Genomic DNA, 25,648 nt, shown 5'->3' with positions numbered 1-25,648 from the left:
ACATACAATACGAGGCATGGAAAAGAGCTTGGGGACAGGATTTAAAATTTACATTGTGTATGGATTTAAAAGAAAATTTCTACAAAATGATGTACAGATGGTATATGACACCGAACAGATTAGCGAAAATATATAAAAATGATAAAGGAAAATGTTGGAAATGTGAACGAATTACAGGAAGTTTTTTTCACATGTGGTGGAGTTGTCCTCTGATAAAAAAATTCTGGAGAGAAGTACACAAGAAAACTGAAATAATTTTACAATTGGAATTCCCTCTGATCCCGGAGCTCTGTCTTTTAAACATAGTAGAAAATAAGGATTTAAGATCGAAATTGAAACCATTATTATATTTAATCACCGCTGCCAGAATAACAATTGCCAAAGTCTGGAGAAATAAGGAAGTGCCGAAAGTGGAGGATTGGTTAGAAAAGTGTTTAGAAATCATAGAAATGGATACCATAACTTTGAAATTAAAAGATGAAATGCGAGAAGAAGATAATTTAACTTGGTCGAGAATAAGAGAATTGTTTCAAAAGGGAAAGGTTAAATAAGGTAATAAGGAGCGGATACCGTTGTTGTGTAGTATTATAGATAAAGAATTAATTATTGTATAAACTTAGGATTTAAGCAAAATAGAATGAAGGACGATGAGATAAGGAAGTAAGGATGATAGACTTTTGAGAAATAGAGATTTTATAGCTAATAAATAAGCAGTAAGTGAAATAGAAATTGGGGTGGGGGTGGGGGAGGGGAGGGTAAAGAAATATTGGTGTAAGAATTTGGATATGTTTGGTATGGCCCTTTTTACGTTGTAAATAATTCAATAAAGATTATTAAAAAAAAAAAAATAAGAGATGTCTTCTGGGGCATTTAATAGGCTGGTGTTTTGCTAATTTTTACTTTTTCTTTTAATGGGTTTGTTTTAACTCTTTTTAGTTCTGTAGTTAATTTGATTTGCATTTTAATAATAACGTTTAGATGTTCAATGACTTTTAGAATTCCTTTCAGTGCATTTCTTTTAATTTGTGTAAGCCTCCTAGAGAAAGGATGGAATGTAAAGGGATAATGACCTGCCTTGGTGGTCTTTAAACAGAGGGCTGGATGACCATCTGTCAGGGATGCTTTGAGTGTGAGTTCCTGCATGGCGGAATGAGGTTGGACTGGATGGCCCTTGGGGTCTCGTCCAGCTCTACAATTCTATTAGTCTATGATGATGAAAGTATAACTGTATATATTTCCATCATGCCTCCCCCTATACACACGCCTTAATCAATGATGGCTGGTGGTTTTCATGTCAGAGGGGCAGTGAATCCATCCCAGATTTTCATGTGAACTTTACAGGAGCTATCCAGGCAGCTGGAGCCTATTCCCCAAATGGATTGAACACTTTGAATAACTCCAAAGTTATCCAAACTGACACGCCTCTTAGTCATTCCTTTCGCCCTAAATTAAAAGGCCCCAGACCTTGCAATTAAATGGCCTAAATTCTGTTTGAGTTCTGACTGATTCAGAATAGAATCTGCAGTCAAGAAATCAGAAGACTAGGACTTTGAAGGGCAGTTATGAAGGAACTAGACAGGATCCACAAGTATAAAGATATATAATTGAATGCTAAGATCAGGATTGCCCGTGGCATCATATTTCCTATTTCTAAGCACAGATGTGAAATCTGGCCAGTAAAGAAAGCAGATAGGAAAAGAATCCATTCCTTTGAAATGTGGTGCTGGGGAAGAGTTGTCCAGATGCCATGGACTGCTAAAATACAAATAAATGGGTCATTGAGCAAATCAGGCCTGAACTGATTCCTCAGAAGCCAAGGGGACTAATCCGAGACTGTCGTACTTTGGACATATAACAAGAAGACATAACTCAGTAGAAAAGACAATGATGCTAAGGAATAAGACAGTAGGAAAAGAAGGAAATCACGTTACAGGTGGATAAGTGCAGTCAAAGAAATCATGGTCTTGAGTTTGCAAGACCTGAACAAGTCGAGGGCAAGCTGGAGATCTCTCATTCATGGGGTCATGATAAGTCAAAGTCAACTTGATGACAGTTAACAACAAAGAATAAACCAATTAAATCCATTAGATTTATTTATGTGTTCAACAGTTGGCTGACTGGGTCTACTCTAGTTTTGACTAACAACTGGGATGCCAGGCTTTTTGTGTTATTCCAACTTCCTGACCATTATTGTTAGGGTTTTCCTTTGGAGGGTGTGTGTGTGTGTGTGTGTGTGTGTGTGTGTGTGTGTGTGATAACAGCAAACATCCAGGCACATCAGTGGTGTTCCACTTCAGTGTTTCTTACCATGTTATTAAAATATCAAATAAACAGGCCGTGGGGATGATACACTCCCAACTCATATGGTCTCGGCAGCGACATTCATCATGGATAACACTAACCTGGAAGACAGCTTTAAAAGCATTTTTTGCATTTAATTTAAGTGTCTATTTGTCGCCTTCAAACATGTAAAATCTGTGGCCAACTGAATATAGTAATCACCCCCATATATCATGGATATTCTTGGTCTTGTTATAACTGGCTGTGCTTATTAGATTTTCAATATTAATTATGTAATTTTAATCTCAATTTGTTTAATTCTGTTTTAGTGGGGGGGATATGTACATTATTGTATGGTTTTATATGTTGTTCGCTGCTTTGATTGTTTTTTTTCAAAAAGCAGGATCCAAATAAAAGTATTTATTTATTTATTTATTTATTTATTATTTCTCCATGAATTGATGGATGATACCTTTACATTTTCTTTCTTTCTTTCTTTCTTTCTTTCTTTCTTTCTTTCTTTCTTTCTTTTATTCGAAGGGAGAACCTGGACTGTCTGGGAAAGAGATGAATATCAAGGTAAATCAAGAAAAATATTGACCAACATGATGAAAAACCCTCATCCATCCTTGACAGGGTAGGCTGACCATGGAGCAGTAGTAGGATAACAGTTCAATGGCTTGGATAGCTTTCTATTTCTTAGGCACTGTCTTTGTAGAGTTTTTTTTTTAATTAATATGTTAATCCATCTTTCTTCTGTTACCAGACCCAAGGCCACTAAAGCTGTGTCATTTATTTTGTTTGTTTGTGTGTGTGTGTGTGGGGGTAAACATGCCACCAAAGGGCCACACCAAACCCAAATTGTGTGGGTCCATTATCTGCACTAATCTAGAATTGACTTTTAAAGTTAAAGTTAGATTATGACCCTGTTTGCACTGGCCAAATCAAATGTCCTTCCATCCCCTGGTCTTCTTGACTGGGAGTTTGGATGACACACAGCCCAAACCCTGGTCCTGGTGTGAACAGTCAGGATGCTGTCTGGCCCATTTAGCATCGGAACTGGGCTATGCCTCCTTAAAACATAACAAAAAACCCTCACTTTTTGCTCCAGATCTTCCGTTGTAATACCAGGTGCCTACACCACTATTGCTACAGGTTGCTTGCTTTGAAGTAGGAACAAGGTGCTCAGCCATGTGAATGATGTTGGATGCCATATTTTGACCTCAGAACAAGGAGACCTACAGCAGTAGCAGGTGGCACAGTGTTATCAACAGCCACCCAGCATCGCAACCGGAGTGCCAGGCCAGGGCAGTGCCAGGGCCAGAATACTCCAGGCTGCCCTTCTAATGTTCTAGTGTGTACAGTCAGGGCCTATATTCCAGTCCTCTGTAGTAATTTAGACCAGTGGTTATCAAACTTTGGTCATCCTGTTGTTTTGGGCTTCAAATCCTGGGATTCCTATCCATTAGCTATATTGGTTGGGATTTCTGGGGGCTGAGGTCCAAAGGATCTGAAGGACCAGTGTTTGAGAACAATTGATTTAGATAGTCTTATCAGAAGATAGTTGACGTTCATAATGGATTGCTTCATCTTGCTAGCCAATAACAAAATCCAGGGCCCACAGTGTCCAGGGTCCATGCTGCAGCTGCCAAATAGATGAAACTTGTTCTTACCAAGCCTTTGGACTGCTTTTTCAGCTATGGTTGTGATAACAAGAGTGCTGAAGCGCATGGTATTTTACTAGTGGGGTGGACATGCATCAGGGATCAGACAGCCATATTTGGATCCTTCTGTGGGATCCTCAGTGGGTCACCTAGAAGTAAGGTTCAGGAACCTGTTCCAGTCTGGAAGGTTATTTTCTGCTACTTGGGGTTTTGTTGTTGTTTTGTTGTTGTTTTGTTTTGTTTTTTTGATGGGAGACCATAACAACATTTTAAAGAAAAATCATATATCCAAGTGGGTTTTTAATGGTTTGTTTGTTTGTTTGTTTGTTTGCCTGAAAAAATTGGGAGAGGGAGTCAATAGTCTTTTGGGGGTTGTTGGGGTTCAGAAGGATTTAAGGGGGCACAAGGGTGACTTGCGGTCCATAGACTGCATGATTCTACATTACAGAAATAATGCAATTTGATATCGTTTTAAGAACTGTTAGCTCCATCCTATGGAATTCTGTGATTTGTAGTTTTAACATTAAATTTGTAGTCTTTCACTTTCGCTGCTAAAAAGTGTTGGTGCTTCACAAAACTACAGATCCCAGGATTCTGTTGGATGGAGTAATTATCAGCGCAACTGCTGGGGTCCAACAACCCTTGTCAGCAACTCAGACGAGTCCTGGGGTTAAATCAGACCCTTGGAGCAGAGCTGGCAATTTCCAGAAGCCGAAGCGTGGCTCCCAGAGTCCAATTGGGATGACAGCAACTGGTTGTCTTCCAGGAACTGCAGCAATGCAGGAACCTCCAGGGACACACAGCAAACCGATGCTGTAGCTTCTTCTGATAAACCACCAGAGAAACAAAAGTCCCCAAAGTGCTCTTTATTCACAGTGCTATAATACAAAACTAGATCTCTCAAACTCCACAACATACCAATCCAACTCCTTCTACAAACCCACACCACACCCTTGCAACCCCTGGGCTTATATAGGCGGGTTACACACCGCCATTTAGTACGTAATGAATACGTACTAGGGTTAGGAAGGGGCGGTGCTTCCGCACCCCCCTAACCCTAGTACGTATTCTGTACGTACAATATGGTGGCGGCCGTTCCACACGGCGGCTGCCATATTTACGTATCGGACGCTGTGCGTCCGCACGTGTCGCAGCGTCTATGACATCGCGAGTCCGCCCCTGGCGCCTCGCGACGTCATAGAGGCGCCACTTAAAGAAGCTCCATTTTGGAGCTTCTTTTTCGGTCCGTGCGGGAGCCGCGCGGTGTGGCTGCTGCGGCTCCCGCACGGAGCAAGCGGCGGCAGCGGCAGACCACCGCAAAGCGGCGGTCTGTAACCCGCCATAGTCTCCAGACCATGTGGTCTCCCAAACCCAGTGAGTTCAGGTGTGTAGCCATGTCATGTGTCTCCTGTGCAATCCAGACACATGTTTCATCATCCATGGCTACGTGCACTTGGACACTGAAGAGTCCTTGACACAATGAGCTTCAGCTGTGCTGATCAGCCTTGCCACTCTGCTGAAGGCTCATGGCCAAACACACACACATCAAGCATTTCCCTGTGTGCTGTGTTTTAACCCTTCAAATCCTGACAGTAAAGGCAGTTAAAATCGTGTCAAATTACATTATTTCTACAGTGGAGATGCACCCCCAGTTATCTTAAATAAAAAAGGGGGAAGCACAACATTTGCCTAGGAACATATTAATTACAGCCATTATGTGCATGCTTCTTCCTTCCATATTTGTGTGCCAACTCTTTATCCAACGCTTTCATCATAGGAATATTTAGTGGTATTCCAAAACCGTGTTCACATCAGGAGTACCATGAATTGGAAACAACTTGAAGGCACACAACAAGAATAGCACTGATAAGATGAACAAGACTACTTATTTGTATTCTGTTGTGATTTGTTCTAACTATAGGATCTGGAAAGCCTTTTTGAAGCTTATGGTATCAAGGTATGTCCGTAATCCACTGATAGCAACAAACTGGATACTTTAACTGTTAGAGAAAACTTGTTCTAGAATTGATTTTGGAATTAAGTTTTGGGAACCTGGGTTTCTGGAGTAAAATGTGTGTGTTAAAACACTGGTCAGATATGCACTACACAGCAGATTCTCTAAACATTGACCTGCCAATCCTTTTGGTAGTCCCAAACAGTAAATTTATTGGCATGGGACAGACTGGCCCAAAAGGGCAGTCTGCTGGTGGCCTAATTCCCTCCAGAGGGAAGCCGCAGCCGCCAAACCACATGGCTTCCCTCCAGAGGAAAAAGAACCTGGAAAAAATGGGTACTTTTTGTGCCGCAGGTCTCATGTCACGAGTGTGCCAATGGTGCACTCATGATGTAAGCAACTTGTGGTGCCATGTGGATGACGCACAGTGCTTATGTCACAATGGCAGCACGCAAGTACACGGGATGCTGCCATTGTTACACCACTGCGCCGTGCTAGGGTTAGGAACCGTGCAGTTGCCATGCGGTCCGCAACCCTAAAATCGGCACCAGCATGGCGCATTTGCGCAGTCTGTACCAGGCCATTGATTCAATGGGATTTACCTATGTATTGACTAGAGATGGACCATTGAGTAGAACCAACTAGAGCAGGACCATTGAATCAATTGTTGAAAGGTAATTCATCAGTTGATGCAATGGTCCTACTCTAGTTGGGACTAATCAATAGGATTCAGTGTTTCTAATCAACTTTCATTTTTTTCTATGGGGGCACACTACAAACTAACTGTCGTGTTACCATTTTTTAAATGCTTGTCAGTGATTTACCCAGAGACTGCAAATCCCTACTTCTAACCTCCCTACTCCAAACTAACCTAGATCATTTCAATCGCTGTATGGTACTGCTAACTGCCACCTGATAGGCTTTGGATAGCCCCCTGGTGTGGGGCTATAGAAATGGTGTAGAGGCTACATATTGTCCATACTTTCTCTACCCCTGTTGTAGGCTTCCTCCACTAATGATTCCTTTCCTAATCCCCCCCCCTCTTTGTTTTGTTTTTAACCTGCAGCTGGCTCTTTTGAAGGACCTGATGGACCTTCTCCTTCAAGAGGGACTTGAAATTGTGACCCAACAAATAGCTGCCTCCAAGAAGGGGAAGGGGAAAGCTTCCAGGAGGAAACAAGGTCCCAAACAACTCACAGAGCAGGTGGTGAGTACCCCAAGAGTTTGTAAAAGACTGTAGATTTAAGTTAATAAAGCAAACACTCTGGTTTCTATGAAAACATGCCCACCAACATTTTATGGACGAACTCCAAGACACATGAGGCCAAACAACACTGGAGTGTGATCAAGAGGGCAAAAAAAGGTAAATGAGGTAGGAGAGTCTGCAGCACTTTGCTTTTGCCTCCCTTTGTTCTTCTCCCCCTGCTGTGTCCATTGAATGCAAACTACTTCTGTGCCTTGAACTCAGTTTGTAGCAATTAAATTAAGCTGGGGAAACATGGGGGAAAGGGAAGCAGAAGAGGGAAGCTGGGAGATTTTAAAAGCAGCTTAGAAAATGGGATCACAGAGAATTAATTTAAATTTTCCCTGCCAAGTTGGGACAATTGGAGGGTATTTTAAAATGGAGGGTATGTTAACATGTACCTAATATAGGATTGCCAGGTTAGGACTATTCCAGGCTCTGATACTTTGATGCCAAAACCTGAGATATAGGGATCAATCAATCAATTTTTGGTGTTGCTGTTACGTGCCTTCAAGTTGTTTCCAACTTATGGCAACCCAAAGGTAAATGGGGTTTTCTTGGTAAGTTTCTTCAGAGGGGGTTTGCCGTCGCCCGTCTCTGAGGCTGAGAGACTGTGACTTGCCCAAGGTCACCCAGTATGTTTCATGGCCAAGCTGGGAACTGAGCCCTGGTCTCCAGAGTTGTAGTCCAACACTCAAACCACTCGACTACACTGGCTCTTATTCAATCAGTATCTTGGTTTATTTACCACCTTTTCCCCAAGAGTGGGACTTATGGCAACTTGAAGATAAAAGGAGACACAAGGAAAGCCTCACATATCTAACACAGACAAAAGTCATTACAATGATCCATCTCTTCCCCTTCTGGAAGAAAATGAAAGGATAAAAATGGCTAATAGAGAAATCCCCCCACAGAATCTTGATATAATAATAATAATAATAATAATAATAATAATTTGATTTATATTTTCCCGCCTCTCCCGGGTAGATCAAGGCGGGATTACAACCTAATATAAAAATACAAATACAAATGACCCACAAGGTTTTTCTAGCCCAAATCTCCTGCCTTGCATGAATTGACAGATAAAACTCAATTGGTTGGACCATCCAACCTCTGCTTACAGATCTCCACAGAAGGAGAGTCCCCCATCTTCCCAAACAGTGCCTTATTTGATTCTGCAACTCCTTCTGATGTGAGCAGCTGTGATTTCCCCCTAGGAAAATAACCCAAAAATAAACTCATGATGGATTTTTACAGGGCCAGTTTTACATCCAAAGGTCTACATGGTTCTTTCCTAAAATCTTGTAAAGCTGGTGCAGGCTGTGTCTCCCTTATCCAAAATATGTGAGACCAGAGGTGTTTCAGATTTTGGATTGGGGTGGGGGGGTGGAATTCCTGTATTCTCACATGCGTACATCATGAGATATCTTAGAGATGGGATCCAAGTCTAAAGGCAACATTCATTATATACGTAGCCTGAAAAGTAATTTTATACAATATTTTTAATAATTTTGTGCATGAAGCAAAATTTGTGTTTATTGAACCATCAGAAAATAAAGGTGTCGCTACCTCAGCCACCCAAGGAAAGGGTTTTGGGTTTTGGAACATTTCAGATTTTGGAATTCTGGATGAGGGTAATTCAACATGTACGAATCAGTGGAGTTTCTTTCTTTCTTTCTTTCTTTCTTTCTTTCTTTCTTTCGATGTTTAGGGTATGAAAATAAAATAAATATTTAATGTAATTAGTAGAGTTTCAATGTATTTCAACTAATCATCATCATTATTATTATTATTATTATTATTATTATTATTTTCTTATATCCCACCTTTCTCCCAACCTAGGGCCTAATTAATAGTCTGGTTTTTGATGTTTCACAAGGTCTCCATAAGAGCCCCTAAATGGTCAGTTTTCATCTTGTCCTAACTGCAGCCAGATTGCCTAGTAACCTTTGGAGTGTTATTTTGTCTACAACATGCAGACTTCAGTGAAGTGTGATGTTCCCAGTGTGAATCCAGCTAGCACCACAGACTTTCCCAGAGAAGATTTCAGTCCAAATCTAGAATATCCAGTCCCAGAAGCTGTGGAAACCCTTTTGACTTCTTCTACTTTACCACCTTCCACTATTGAAACGGTAATGAAAGCAATCTGTAGCATATTGTGTTGGGTAGAAACAGGGGGGAGGTGGGCACTGTGTTTTCTGAGCCTCTTCACCTTGTGCAGAAAATCAGTTAGCTTTGCAACCTGCTTTTCCCATGCCATGGGACCCAAGGTGGCCTTGTTGTTGTTGTGTACCGTCAAGTCATTTCCAACTTATGGCAACCCTAAGATGACCTTATCATGGGGTTTTCTTGGCAAGATTTGGTCAGAGGAAGTTTGTTATTGCCTTTCCTAAGGCTGAGAGTGTGTGATTTGCCCAAAGTCACCCAGTGGATTTCATGGCTGAGGCTGGATTCGAACCCTGGTCTGCAGAGTCACAACACTCCACTGTACTCAAAGTACTACACCATGGTGGTGCAGGTTAAAACAAGACAGAGTTTAAAAACCTGGTGGTAAAAAAACTAAAACTCAATTTCACAAACAATCATATGAAAACACCATTGATTCCAAAAAGTATACAATCATTTCAAAAGCATAACATAACAGCCTGGGCTGTAAGATCATCAAGAGAGGCCCTTCTCTCATTCCAGCCAGCCTGACTGCTGGGGAGACAAGAGTGGGCCTTTTTATGGCTGCTCCCAGACTCTGGATCTTCTTTTCCAGGGAAGCCAAAACAGCCTTCACTTTGCTGTCAGACAACCTTTTGAAACAGAAAATTTCTAAAGAAAAGGCATGGGGATTATTCTTTTAACTTGTCATGTGAATTGTTTTAATACTGTAAATAGTTTGATTCTATTTTAATATTCACTTGTTGCATGTCTTTAGTTGTATTGTATTTTTAAAATTGTGTGCTACTTTGAGTCCCTGTTTTGGGGAGAAGATGGGATGATGATGATGATGATGATGATGATGATGATGATGATGATGATGATGATATATGTATATGCATACATGTATGGCATTTAAAGCAGTGTCAAACTGCTTTATTTCTGAGTGATGATTAGACAGACCTTCTCCTTCAGGAGGGAATTGAAATGGTTTTAAAGTGAACAGAGTCCACTAAGACCACAATATGTTAATACAGTAATCTTAAAATACAATGGCAGAAATAATCATAGGTTGTCTTAGATCCTATATAATGGTTATTGTTGTAGTTAGCTGCCCTTGCATTGGTTACAATTCACGGTGACCCCGTGGATGAGACATCTCCAAGAATCCCTATTCTCCACTGCAGTCTTGCCCAGATCCTGCAAGCCCTTGCCCATAATAACCCCCTTGATTGAGTCTATCCATCTGGTCTGTGGTCTTCCTCTCTTTCTTCTCCCCTCCACCTTTCCTAGCATTATTGTTTTTTCTAGTGATCCATGCCTTCTCATGATTTGGCCAAAGTACAACAGTCTCAACTTGATCATCTTTGCTTCCAAGGAGAGCCCTGGTCGGATCTGTTCAAGAACCCATTTGTTTGTCTTCTTGGCTCTCCATGGTATCATCCTAAGTACTCTTCTTCAGCACCATATTTCGAATAAGTTGATTTTCTTTCTGTCTGCTTCCTTCAGTGTCCAGCTCTCACATCCGTATATCGTAACTGGGAACACAGTGGCCTGGACAATTCTGACTTTAGTGCTCGGTTGTATGTCTTTGCTCTTCAATATCTTTTCCAGTTTTTTCATAGCTGCCCTTCCCATTGCTAGTCTTCTTATTTCTTGGCTGCAGTCTCCATGCTGCTCACTGTTTGAACCTAGATATGGGAATTCTTTGACTGTTTCAATTTCCTCATTGTCTAGATTGAATATGTGTATTTCTTCTGTTAATTTTGTTTTCTTTATGATCATAATGGTTACATAGCAGAAATCTCTACGTCCAGAGTTACATATTCATTGTGCTATGCAATTCTTGTGCTATGCAATGTTCCACAACTGAATGACTATTAATGCCAGTTTCAGCAAGGGCAGCTGCTGAAGATAGCCATTGGCCAAGAGTGCGCAGCTGATGCACAGTGGCACCATACTCCACTTCCATGCCCCTGAACTGAATCTTGCCATCCCACAAAATGACAAAAATGTCCCAGCTGCTTCCTTGAGGAATTTATGCACACTTAAGTCACCAACAGGATTCTGTCTAGTAACAACAACCATCCAGAAAATTATTTAAAAGCACTCTGAAAACCCATTGATGGTTTTAAAAAAAATATTCAGACTAGATAAACGATGATTCAGCCATGAAACCTTCTTAGGAGATAACAGCAGCTGGCTCAATGCCCGGTTCTTGTTTCCCTTAAGTCTCATGAACTGTGCTTTCTTATTTCATTAGACTGTTACAGAACAGACATTTGCAACTACTATTAATAGTCATGCTGGAGTATCTGAAATAACTAGTCACATAAACCTTGGCCTGATGGAAACTATGAAGACAACAGAATATCCAGAAGGAGAGAACACAACTGAGGAGGAGAACGTTTTACTTCAGGGGGGAGTTGCTGAAAATGCCACTTTGGAGTCTCAAGAAGGGGTTTTCTCTCCAGAAGTATCAACAAGAAAGGAGGTGGAAGGAGAGGTAAAGTATAGTGGCATAGGAACATTGTGCCCTTAATATAAAATGACAAAATTAAGCTTTGCTTTTTGGAATTTATATATTTTTAAAATATTTTCAAGCCATGGATGCTTGACTCTGTGGATATAAAATCTGTGGATATGGAGGGCTGACTGTAGTTTGTTGTGCTTTGCTCTGGTGCCACAGCAAACTACAACTCCCAGAATTCCATACCCTTGATCCATGGCAGATAAAGTGGTGTCAAACCAGATTATTTCTACAGTGTGGATGGTTTCTATCTCACCACTCTCTTGATATAGAGATTACCAAGGTGCAGAGGAGAAGTACAACTTCCATAATTCTTCACCATTGGCCTTGCTGGTTGGCTGAAGTCTGAAATATCTGGAGGGCCCATGATTCTCTGCTGCTGTTGTAAATGAGATGCTTGCTATTTGAGGAACAGTTTGTTGTTGAGTGCTAGAGTAGGATGTGTTTCACATAAAGAAGTCTCCAGGTTTAAACCTTCTTGGCTCTCCGGATAAAAAGGAACAAGACTGCAGCTCCAATAATCCCTCTCTTTGGCTGTATTGACAACAGATGATGGAAGTTCCAAGCAAAAAAAACCACCTGAAGGGTTATAGATGCTTACTCCATGCATGATATATAATGCTGCTCTTGATGGACCACACAGTTACAGTGGTTTGAGATCACTCCCTGAGCAAGTGTGATGTAGTGGTTTGAATGCTGGACTATAACACTGGAGAGTAGGGTTCAATTCCCTGGTCAGTCATGGAAATCCAGTGGATGACCTTGTGTGAGGTACATACTCTTAGCCATGATAGGTTCACCTTAGGACTGCTATAAGTCAGAAGAAACTTGAAAGCATACCCAAAAAAAGCAACAACGAGATCCCTTTACGTTGTTGTTGTTGTTGTTGTTCGCCTTAAAGTTATTTCCAATTTATGGCAACCCTAAGGCAAATCTATCACAGGGTTTTCTTAGCAAGCTTTCTTCATAGTAGATTTGCCCTTGCTTTCCTCTGAGGCTGACTTGCCCAAGGTCATCCAGTGGGTCATGGCTGAGCATTGATTCACACTTGGTCTTCTGGGATCACAGTCGAACACTCAAAGCCCTACACTATTGGCTCTCTTTCACTTGTCTTATCATGGCGCAATCCCAATACTCTCCCAGCATCTTGCAGCTTTCCTCACCACTGCTATTGCTGGCTAGGACTGCTGGGTCTTGCAACCCAACAACCCCAGGGGCCTGCATGATCCTCTTCCCAATAGCAATGAGTGTATTAGGCCAAGAGAAGAAAATAGTGAAATGGTATGGGTTAGAGTCATATTCATGTATCTGAAGGGCTGTCATGTGGGAGAGGGAGCAAATATGTTTTCTGCCCAGAAATTTAAGATAGGATTCTTGATATGGTCTCACCAGTGCTAGGTGCAGTTCTTGTTTCTTTAAAAATGATGTTTTCATTAATACACTCTGAAACTATGTTGGCACGTGGTTGGCTTGTGTTCAGCTTAATCTCTCCTTTGACAACCAAAACAAGGTTATTCTGTTTCTTCAGTTGGAACTCAGCCCAATTCTGCTTGATCTGGAGTCCCAGTTCCACACTCTGGAGAACACATCTCTTCAGATGACAGAGAACGCAAAGATAAGGAAGACAGATGAAGACCCACCGACAGTATGTATGCTGTCCAAAGCTTAATGAAATTGTTTATTCCCTTATGCTTTAGCCTTTTCTTTAGGAAAAAAGAAAGCCCACTCCCTTCTTCCCAGTATGCAAAGTGGTTTCAGTAGGTCAACATTTGGAACCAATGTAATTTTTTAGTCTGGAGGAGTTCCCCAATTATTAGATTCTCCTAAAAGGGTGAGCAAAGGGTGACCCTAGGGCCAAGCCGCTTTGAGTTCCAGCTTTGGGGGGGAAAGTGGGATATAAATAAATATAATAACGTGTAGATCCAAGGCTCTTTAAGCAGCACTCCAAACTCCCTCAGCTGTCCTTTTGGGAGCCAAAAATAGAGAGTGAATTGCATTTCTTGGAAGTCTTTGGGAGTAGCAATTTGCCTTCTAGATAGGTTGCAAGCCCCCCCCCCCCCCATTTAACATTTCAAAATGCAATTTTTCAAAACAACAAGTGAATTCCAGCCGTTGTTGTTGTTTATTTATATAGCACCATTAATCTATCCTTTGACATCTTCTATTGTTGCTGCTGCTGCTGTTTCAGTATTTCTGGTAGCCAAACATGCTCTTGGAGGACCACAGCAGGAGAAAACTGTCCCCTGAGCACCCCATTCTGTTGAATATTGACCCTCACCCATCACTGAAATCTCTTCTTCACCAAAGTCCTCAATGGACTCCCTATTTGTGTTTAGGCCACCACAGCTGCAGGAAGTATGTTGTGAGTCCTCAGATACAACACTCTGAATGTACACCTTCTACACACACATCTTTACTGTCCCACTGTTATTCACCAATGCTCTTGTGTACATCTTCAGAAGACAAAATGGCATTGGTGAACAATGGTGGGATTGAGCCAATGCAGGTTCAGCCCCTTCCAGTTCCTTAGCACCTCTGTTCTCCTGTCATGATTTATTTGCTTCTGTCTCTGAAGATGCCCCCTATTCTTGAGCCAGAGGTGGAAGACAGTTCTTCAGAACATGCATCCAAAGAGGTTCTGGGGCCTACGAAGAAAAGACGAGGGGAGCGGAAGAAGGAGAAAGAGGCCAGTCAAGTAACTAAAGAGGTTGGTGGATTCCAAGGAGTCCAACTGAAGTTCTCCTTTGTGTTAGGCTTTCTGCAGAAGATATTCTGGAATGATGGTGAGAAGCAGGATTTCTGGATAAGCTATCTCTTTATTTTTATTTTTATTTTAGTTGAGGAACCATGAAGTGGCTATTGGACTTCCCATTGAAAATGCACAAATCTACATTGCAGTAGGGACTAGATGTAGTTCTATTATAATTCACTACACATTCAGAAAAGGGAAGCAAGAATCAACAAGGTGGAAACACAGAAAGCATAATGTGGAGACAGTTGGGAACCATCTCTGCTACCATGGAGGCTGGTGGTTTCCACATCAGTGGGATGCTGAATATATTCTGGGTTTAAATGTGAAGTTTATATGGGGTGCTTAACCTGTTTTGGCAATAGGGTGCAGAGCCTTCAATAGCTCCCTTGCTGTTTGGACTAAAGGAATCATGTGTGCACAATAAAAGGAAACAGCCAAACCAATGGCATGGTCACAACATGGAAGGAGCAATCTAAGATAATGACATTATTTTTTTCTATCTAGCTTGGATAGCTCCTTTAAAATCTAGATTAAACCTTAAAAAGGAGTACAGATGGCCCTCTGTTTTTGTGGGGGATCCATTCCAGACACACACACCGTGAAAATGGAGACTCGCCTATATTCAAGCCCCATAGGCTTGAATGGGGCATGTGCCCATGAGTGCGCACCCCATTGAAACTAACGGAGGATGTCCCTCCGTGAATATTCAAGACCGCAGACCTCAAGTCTGCAAGAAAGTGTAATTCTCTAAGGAGAATCCCTTAAAAGCTCCTCTGAACAAATCTTGCCAAGAAAACCCAATGATGAGTTCACTTTAGGATTGCCATAAGCCGGAAATGACTTGAAGGCACACAAAAACAACAACTGTCCTGCTAAAATGGAAGCCAACAGCCATGACATTCCAGTACTGTCTTTTAAAAATTTATCCCCTTCTGCTACTCTTTTCCTTTTATCTGATAGAATCCTAGAGTTAGAAGAGACCCCAAAGGGTCATCCAGTCCAACTTCCTGACATGCAAGAAGACACAATGGTAATCCCACTCTGAAGAAACGAGCCAATAAAACCCCATAATATGTTTAGGGTCACATAAATCAGAAATGACTTGAAGGCACACAACAACAACAACAACAAAGCAGGTCACACTGTGCACTACTTATTGTGGTTGTGCACCCTATACTTTGCATTGCAATTATGCAACTTGTGCCTTACATTGTGGTTATACATCTCCGCCAAGAAAACTCCATGATAGTTTTACTTTCGGGTCACCAAAAGTCAGAAACAACTTGAAGGCACACAACGATAACAGCCAACAAATTCCCAGCCAGGTATACTTGATTTCAGGACTGGAAATCATATAGCCTTCCAGATGTTTTTGGACTACAGCTCCCAGCATTTTTGCCATGGAGTATGCTGGCTAGGACTGCCAGGCCATGCAGTCCTAGAAGCATTAGAGGGCCACATGATTTCCTCCCATTTTACTTGAATAAAATCAAAGTCGCCTATTAATACGGCATCCACTAGAGGGTAGCCAACAGACACAACTCCGAGTTAGGCAGGCACATCATTGAATAAAGTGGGAATGTAAGGAGTTATATTTGTATATTTGGCCAGCATTATTCAATAACCCAGAGCTTGGAAAAGTTATTTTCTGGGTTGCAGATCCCAGAGACCCTAACTAATGCTGGCTGGGGTATTCTGGGAGTTGTGGTTCCAAGTTGTGCATCTACCCTTTAGAAATAATGCACTTTAACGACCCAAATAATCTAAACACAAAATAGAGCTGTCTTGCACCAAATACACGTATACACACACACACACCCCTACCTTTTGCCTTCTCTGTCAGAGAGCTCCAGTTCCACCACAAACTACAAATCCCAGGATTCCATACCTTTGAGCCATGGCTCAAGTGGTGTCAAACTGCATTAATTCTGCAACATGGCAACAGCTGAATACTAAAACTCAAAGCAGATTTACCACCTACTGTTACACTGAAGGGAGTCTGGCATCTTTAGCAAAGGTCCAAAACACACTGCAGAAATAAGCCAGTTTGAGACCATTTTAACTGCCCTGGCTTAACTGCCCTAGGGAATTCTGGGAGCAGTAATTTTGTGAGACATTTCGCCTTCTCTGTCAGAAAACTCTGTTGCCACAAGAAACTACAATTCCCAGGACTCCCTAGCACTAAGCCAGGGCAGTTAAAGCGGTCTCAAACTGTTTCAGTTTCCTCCCCATTCTTCTTAAATGCCACCAGTGGCTTCATAAATGTGCCAGCTTTGCTCAAGCAGCCAGAAAGCAGAGCGCACGTCTATTGCGCCTTTCTCTCTCATAATCCCCTCTCCTACCATCAACAGTTTTAAATCTCCCATTAATTATAGATAAAAATAATCAATCCAAACCAATCGTAAAGCCCCCAAATTCCCTTCCTCCCATCAACTTCTTCTCCCTTTCGAAGTCTGGAGGTGTTTTCAATAATCTGCACAGCCCCTACTGAGTGATGTTTATATAGGGAAATTAGAGCCAATAGCATTCTTTAATTGAGGGCCTTTTTAAATTAAACCATGGGGCTATAAAACAGTTTAGCAAGGACTTCCATAACCAGCCATAATAATGAGGGTAATAAACAAAGAGCAAGAAATAGCCTAAGTAATCCCTTGCGATAGACCAATTTCTGCGGAATGACTTTGTGAGTTGAATGAGTCCATAGCAAGCGAAATTGAATCAGTCCATAGCAAGCAAAGGAGCCATGGCTTGGGGAGATCATGCACGTGTTTCACTTGTTGTTGTTGTTGTTGTTGTTGTGTGCTTTCAAATCATTTCTGGCTTATACTGACTTATCATGGAGTTTTCTTGGCAATGTATGAGATGCTCAGCCACAATGCAAGGTATCAGATGCATAATTGCGATGCAAAGTTGGGATGTACAATCACAATGTGATATATAAGGTGCACAACCACCACAGGTAGTGAACATTGTACAACTTGCACATTGTGTGGTATGCTCATCCACAATGCAAAGTATAGGATGCACAACCGCAACAGGTAGTGCACAATGTATGTCTTGCAAAGACAAGGCGCAGATGAACATGCTGTCTGTGCAATTCTGCTTCTGCCACTATTAGCAGAATATATCTGTTGCCAGGGGGACCAGAGGTCCTTGTTTTCCAAGACATGTCCTCCATTTCAGCCATCTGTCCAGGAGAAATTCCACAATGTCCTCCCTTTGGGGCATGACTAAGAAGCCCGAATTTACATTAATATGAGCTTTTGGGGGGGGGGGGTTGTTTTGTAATGTCCTACATTTTTTGCATGTCTTCCATTCTCTAATGCCTTGTCCTCCTTTGCAGTGAGGATATTTGTTGCACAATGGAGACTTTTTGTGCATAATGTGAATTAGGCATGCGTATGCCCTGAACAGAATTCTGGCCATTGTCTGAGGCATAAGCTGGATGCACATAGTTGATTGAGTGTTGGACTGCACTGGCCATTTATTTTGCAAAGGGCATTGGTCAATTTGTGTGCCAAACCACCACATTCCATGGTGTCATTCTGCTGCTTTTCTTCATTCTTGGTTTGTTGTCATGCCCTGCCACCATGCTCGGTATTCAGAGGGGCATGCCACACCATTTTGGCCTTCGCTGGGGCCCTAGAGGAGCACTGCAGCTACCATTTTGGCTCATTGGAAATGATTTCACTCCCAGTTGCTTTCAGAGTATTGGTGGGAGGGTTCCTACTGTTTAGGGATAGTTGTGCACTGAAACAGTATTATTTGGTGAATTTTTCATCAACTGCATGTATATAGTTTTTTTTTATGAGTACCATGTCTTTGGGACTATCGATGGGATTCCCAAGGATGCCACCTTCACAGAACCTGCAGGTCACACACTTGTCACCCTTACCTAAAGCTCAACTGCACCCTGTCAGCTGTGGTGTTCTGTCAATACACTAGCTTGCCCATGCTATGGCCTATTTAGTTACAAGCTTCCGTCTTGTTGCTCTCTTCTACATTTGTAAATATTTTCTTCATTGTGGAGTCGAAGGCTTTCAAAGCCGGCATCCATAGTTTTTTGTGGGTCTTTTGGTCTATGTGGCCATGTTCTAGAAGAGTTTCTTCCTGATGTTTCTCCAGCATCTGTGGCTTGCATCTTCAGAGAAGATGCCAATCAGGGTCACACAGTATGTACATACCCAACTCCTTTCCAGGCAAGCATTCTCTGAAGATGCCAACCACAGATGCTGGTGAAACGTCAGGAAGAAACTCTTCTAGAACATGGCCACATAGACCAAAAAACCCACAAAAACCTATTTTCTTCATTGTTCCCTAAATTGCAGGGGGTCCCAAGAGGGTACTTAAAAATTGAGTTCAATGAGGAAATTATTTTAGCTCAATATGAGTAGCGAGAGGGCCAGGGTAACTAACATGAACCAGGATTTTTCAGCCTACGTTTACTAGTTAAAAAAAACAAGTTATCCAGAGTACTCAGTATAACTCAGTTTTATTTGAACAATAAGAGGGATGTCAACATTCACACAAAGCACTTACACACACAAATACACACCTATACAAGGACTAAGCTATAAAAGACAATACAATCAGCCCTCCACGTTTCTGGCTTTGACTTTTGTGGATTTGATTAATATGTTATCTCTAAGATTGTCTATGTCCTCCCACACAATTTTTTTGGAAATTGACCACAGAGTTGTGCTGGAGGACTTAGAGATTACTAGAGTAAACACTTCTCTGGGCATTTGTAGGTCCTCCAGCATGATTCAATGCTCAACATCTGCTAGATGTTGCCCATAGAATTGTGCTGGAGTACTTAGCGATTCTTAGAGAGGTGTTCTCCCAGGTTAAAAACATAGTGTTTTTTATTTGCGGGTTTTCCACTTTCACGGGGGTCCTGTGCCCCTAACCTCAGTGCCCACTGTAGTGGATAGTAAATTAAAGCATTGCTATGGGCAATGCTTACTAGTTCCAGAAGTCAGGCTCCAATATAGGAAATGGATTCAGAGTGGATTGGACTCGATCATTACCCAGGACTGGGTTCGGCTAGCAATCTGAGGAGTTTCAGCTGGAACCCGACAGCATGTCTGCTGGACACCAACTGAGACTAAAATTGGAGTGCCCAACCAGGGGTATGTATGGGCCAAACTTGACTTGTGGCAGTTTGAGTTGATTTTCCGGGAATCCCAAAAATAATGGGATTCCCATCTGGTTGATGGTTTTGACTTCATAAAATCATAGAATCGTAGAGTTGGAAGAGATTGCAAGGACCATCCAGTCCAACCCCATTCTGCCATGCAGGAAATCTCAATCAAAGCATCCCCAACAGATGGCCATCCAGCGTCTGCTTAAAGACCTCTAATGAGGAAGACTCCACCACAGTCTCCGAGGAAGGAGTGTGTTCCACTGTTGAACAGCCCTTACTGTCAGGAAGTTCCTCCTAATGTTGAGGTGGAATCTCTTTTCCTGTAGCTTGCATCCATTGTTCCAGGTCCTGTTCTCTGGAGCAGCAGAAAACAAGCTTGCTCCCTCCTCAATATGACATCCCTTTAAATATTTAAATAGGGCTATCATATCACCTCTTAACCTTCTTTTCTCCAGGCTAGACATCCCCAGCTCCCTGAGTCGTTCCTCATAGGGCTTCATGGTTTCCAGACCCTTCACCATTTTAGTCGCCCTGTTTTGGACTTGTTCCAGTTTCTCAATGTCCTTTCTGAATTGTGGCGCCCAGAACTGGACACAAACCTCTGGTTGAAGATAGTGACATCGATTTAATCAAGCAGGAATAAGATCAGGGCAACCCCAGGGAGTTTGAGATAGGATCAGGTGCGGGAAAGGACAATGGGGTTATCAGAAAGATTGACTTAATGCTTTAGGCTGACAAACCTTTGTCCTGTGACCTTCAAGAGGAAATGCACATGGCAGGGGGTGAGAAGCAGCAATATTCACAGCCATACAGGTAGGGGGTCCTTTCCACATGCCCTCAAGTCTGTATGACCAGTCATCAGAAGTTCACTTAAAGGCCATCTGACCTTTCCCCATTCATGCTTTTTGGCTTCTCTGTAACTGCTATTATAACAAAATATTACAAAATATTTGTACCCCAAAATAATGTGGGGTATACATGGTGTGGTAACATCATGTTCACCTGCTGCAGCTGCAGTGGTCTTGAATTGCCTTTTAACCAGCTCTTCCTTATAATATTTTAAAGAGCTCAGTTTTGCATTTTCACAATTTAGATTTTTTAAAAAATAAACAAGCCAACAAATCCAGTCTTGAGAGCTGGCTGTGTGTTGCTTGGCTGCTGCAACTGCTCAAGGTAATAAAAACCTTTTTTCCTGGGACTAAGCAGTCTGAAATGATACTGGAACGTATTTGCACTACAGCTCCCCCAAAACCCCAATCTACAGGAGGGATTCTGGGAAATGTAGTCCAAAAAGTCACTTTCCCAAGTTCTGTACTTTTTGGAGTTTTTCATCCTTGAAAGATGAATTAATGACACACTTTCTAACATTTGGCTCCAGACTGCAGCTCTGCTAGCCATCTTCCACCCCCGATCTCTCTTTCCTGCCTTATTGGCTTAACACTTCTATTCTTTTCCAGATCATGTCCTTTATCTAGGGACACTTCCTCATTCAGTGCACAACACCCTGTGGCTGCCTTGGCATGCTGCTTGCCAATATTGCTTGCCACACAGGGAACCAAGGATGACACAACAAAGAGTTTTGTAAGGTACACAAATTCCTTCCCCCTGCTGCCATTTTCCATCACGTTGCTGCTGAACACACAAAAGCAAAGCAAGACTAATGTTCAGAGGCTGAGAGCTTATGAAGCACTTGCCACTCCTTCAGGACTCTGCTGAGGATTGCCCTACAGCTATGGGGTAACTGTCCATCCCATAGCTAGGAGTGTGGGCTTTAACAGCCTGTTATTGCAGTTATGTGTCATCGCGTCTATAGTGTTGTTGTTGTTGTTGTTGTTGTTGTGTGCCTCCAAATCAATTTTGAGTGATGGCGACCTTAAAACAAACCTATCATGAGGTTTTCTTGGCAAGTTTCTGCAGAAGGAGTTTGCCATTGCCATCCTCTGAGACTGAAAGAGTGTGACTTGCTCAAGGTAACCCAATGGATTTTTCTGCTTGAGAGAAGAATCAAACCTTGGTTTTATCTTTGATTCTTCTCTGTCATGTATCCCTCAGATCCAGACCACAGCCAAGGCTTGTAGATTCTTTTTATGCAATATTGCCAAAATCCGACCATATCTCTCCGCCTCTACTGCCAAGATCCTGGTCCATGCCCTAGTGATCTCACAACTTGATTACTGTAACGTCCTCCTGGCTGGGCTTCCTCTTTCTCACCTCCGTCCTTTAATCTGTTTAATCAGCTGCATGCATTATCACATACCCCCACTGCTCTGACCACATCTCTCCTGTGTTGGCATCCCTTCACTGGCTCCCACTCCCTTTCCGCATTCAGTATAAGCTCCTGCTGTCAACATTTAAAGCCCTCCATGGACTGGCCCCTCCTTACTTATCAGACCTTCTTTCTCCTCACCTTCCCACCAGGGCCCTCCATTCTGGTAATCAAGGTCTGCTGTCCCAGCCCAGGATTTCCTCTGCCCCATCTCGGATTCTCCCCTTTTCACTTGCTGCCCCTCACTCCTGGAACCTTCTTCCCCCGCAAGACAAAAGGGCCATCACTTCCTTAACCAGCTTCAAAATGGAGCTGAAGACCATCCTGTTCAGAGAAGCGTTCCCAGGCATTGCATAATTGTCACTTGCTATTTTATGTTCTTTTGTTGTCTGTTTTATTGAATCATTTCCTGTATTGCTATGTATTTTATATGTATTATCCTACTAGAGAGGCCCCTTCCCCACCACCACTCCCTTCTCCTTTTGTGTCGTGTCTTTTTAGATTGTAAGCCTGAGGGCAGGAAACCGTCCAATTGAAAAGATTGTATGTACAGCGCTGTGTAAATTTACAGCGCTTTATAAATAAAGGTTAATAATAATAATAATAAACCTTGATCTCCAGAATCGTAGTCCAGTGCTCAAACCACTATGCAATGCTGGCTCTCACAGTGACATATAGAAACCGTATGTTGAGCAAATTTAGAGACATAGCCATGTGAGTCTGGAATATCAATATGCAGAGGGATCTTGTATCACCTTTGAGACTAACTGAGCAAAAGTGGTTATAGCATTTCATAGACTTATGTCCAAAACACACTGCAGAAATAATCCACTTTGAGACCACCTTAACTGTCCTGGCTCAATGCTAGGGAATTCTGGGAACTGTAGTTTTGGGAGACATTTAGCCTTATTCCCTGTCAGAGAGCTCAGGTGCCACAACAAACTACAGTTCCCAGGATTCCCTAGCACTGAGCCAGGGCAGTTAAAGCTGTCTCAAACCGGATTATTTCTGCAGTGTGGATGCAGCCACAGTCTTCTTCCTTAGATGAGAGAATTGTCTAAATACTGTGAAGGCACCAGGTCTCATCTGACCTTGGAAGTTAAGCAGGGTCGGGCCTGGTTAGTACTTGGATGGAGGCATCTAGTTGGAAGGAATACCAAGGATGCCAAAGAAGGAGCAGGTGGTAGAGGTTCTATTCAGAGAAAGGCAATGGCTAACCATATCTGAGTACTGATTGCCTTAGAAAACCCTATAAAATCTATGGGGTTGCTGTAGGTTGACAGGCAACTTGAAGGCACATATTTTGAGAGCGAGCTTGGCTTAGTGTTGAACTAGAACTCAGGGAGGCCAGGGTTTGAATATCCACCAGGCCATATAAACCCACTGGGTGATCTTGAGCATATCACACAGTCTCTCAGACTAAGAGGAATACAGTGGCAAATCTCCTGTAAAGAAGAAATCATAGAACACCATACTCCTATTGATGCAGCCTAGAATCTCTTTGGCTTTTAAAGCTGCTGCATCACACTGTTGGCTCATGCCAAATCTTGCTGAGAAAACTCTAGGAGAAGGTCCCCATAAATCAAAACTGATTTGAAGGCAAATAAGAATGGAAGTGGGGGCAAGTCCAAGAGATCCTGTTTGTAACAGCCCTGCTTGAAAGCCTAGAGCCATGGCTTTATTCATTTCAGGGGTAGACAACTGTTGGAGAATGGAGTCCACATTAACTTCCAGGAGCAGTGCGCCTCTTGATTCTCAGCAGTGCTTTACAAAGTAGAATTTGGCTCATTGCATAAAACTCAGATGCTCAGCTCATAACAAAGAATAGTAGATACCAGATTTCTAACAAAGAAATGAAGATTTCTCTTAACTCTGTGCATCTTCCTTCAACCAGGAAAGCACTGGTGCCTTTGCTAATGGCAAGGAAACAAGCAGCCTCCGAGTTCGAAGAATGGTGGAGAACCGAAACCTGACGGTAAAGTCCTTCCCTTTATAATTCCCATCCCAGAAGGTCTTGGTGGGATAGCAGGTGGCTTCATATCTTGCTATGGTTTCATAGGTTCGCTCTCCTGGTGCTCTTGGACTTGGAGACACGATTATGGGATATCATGTCAGGAATGGGGTAAGTTAACCAGCAGAGCTGTGGAGAGATTGCGGGAAATCTGTGGCTCAATGGAAGAGCACTGCATGCTTTGTAAGGAGAAGGTCCCAAGTTCAATCCCTGCATTTCTAGGGATGTTGGAAAAGAATTGCACTTGAAACCATTATCAGTGGCTCCTGTGACAGTTGGACAATGACTCTGTTCTAGGCTTTAGGCAGCAGAACCAGTCTTGGGAATAAGTTTTAGCACCTTGGACAGTTCTTTGATCAGGCTGAAACCTGGAGTGAATTCAAAATTTTACTGATGCAGAAGCCACTAACTGCTACTGCCTGAAGTTGCTATTGGTCAGCATAAATGATAGTGAGTTAGATGGACTCCCTTCCCCAAAAACCACCGTTTCTAGAAATATACTTTTGGGCAAAAATTGTGTGTAGTTTTGTTGTTGTTGTTGTTGTTGAAACCATACTTTTGGGGCAAAAATATACAGCATGAACTGCGTATCCACAGCACCAGTATATGTAGTTTCACTTACCCATGTCCAAAAAAAAGTATGTTCTCTCTAGGCATTTTCTAGGTCCTCCAGGACAATTCTATAGCATGCTTCTGGCAGCAGTTGACCTTAGAGTCACATTGGAGGACCTAGAAATGCCTAGAGAAGTATTGTCTCTAAAAATCTCTAGGTCCTCCAACACAACTCTATGGTCAACTTCAAGTCATTCATTTCAGTAGGGTTCACTATTATCCACAGTTTTGCATTTCCATGCTAAGTCCAGGAATGTATCCCCTGCAGATATAGGGGACATACCATGTGGGGAATGGGAGGAGGATAGCAAAAATTGGGGGAAGGTTTTGCACAAAATCCTTTTTTTTGTGTGTGTGCCAGAAAACACATATACAGCTGGTCCTCCATATCCACAAATTCATGCATCCATGGTTTGAAAATATTTTAAAATATATAAATTCCAAATAGCAAACTTTGATATTCCAATTTTATATAAGGAACACCAACTTACCATGCCATTGTATATAATGGAACTTGAGCATCCATAGATTTTTGCATCCATGGGTGGGGAGTCTTGGAATCAAACCCCAGTAGATACCAAGGGCCCACTGCATTTCGATATAGAATAATTTCCTGCAATGCTTTGTTGGATTTGAATACTAGGGGGAAACTGTGGAGAAGTCTCCATTTTCTCCTTCATCAAGGAGAAAACTGGGAGTAGGGGGAATGATTTATCCTCACAAGAGAGAACAAAACAGTCAGAGATTTATGTTCGTCTCTAGGACAATCCTGGGCCAGTATGGCAGTAAGTAGGGGGTGATGGTGGAGTTAAGTTGTTTATGTTCCTTTGAAAAGTCCAAGACAGGTTTCTGTAATAAATAACTGCTGAGCTTGAAGACATCAGGAATAAATTATCTTCTCCTGTATTCAAAAGAAGTAAAGAAACATACCGGCACTACATCTGAAACAATGAGTGGCAAAACGGTCACGCAACAAGATGCAAACATTTGGGTGTGTGGGTGCAACCTGCTTGCTTAAATTTATTTGTTTCAGGGGTGGGCAGCC

General features: G+C 42.2%; 1 pseudogene; it reads left to right on the top strand.

Annotated features, from left to right (window-relative positions):
* The window catches only part of LOC149311603 (uncharacterized), a 119,889-nt pseudogene that overhangs the window by 77,641 nt on the left and 16,600 nt on the right, over positions 1–25,648 (top strand).

This window comes from Sceloporus occidentalis, unplaced genomic scaffold, assembly GCF_023333645.1.
Source record: "Sceloporus occidentalis isolate IW3139 unplaced genomic scaffold, rSceOcc1.0.p SCAF_5, whole genome shotgun sequence".
NCBI lineage: Eukaryota > Metazoa > Chordata > Lepidosauria > Squamata > Phrynosomatidae > Sceloporus > Sceloporus occidentalis.
Note: the sequence above shows the minus strand (reverse complement) of the source record. Positions and strands in the feature narration are given on the sequence as shown.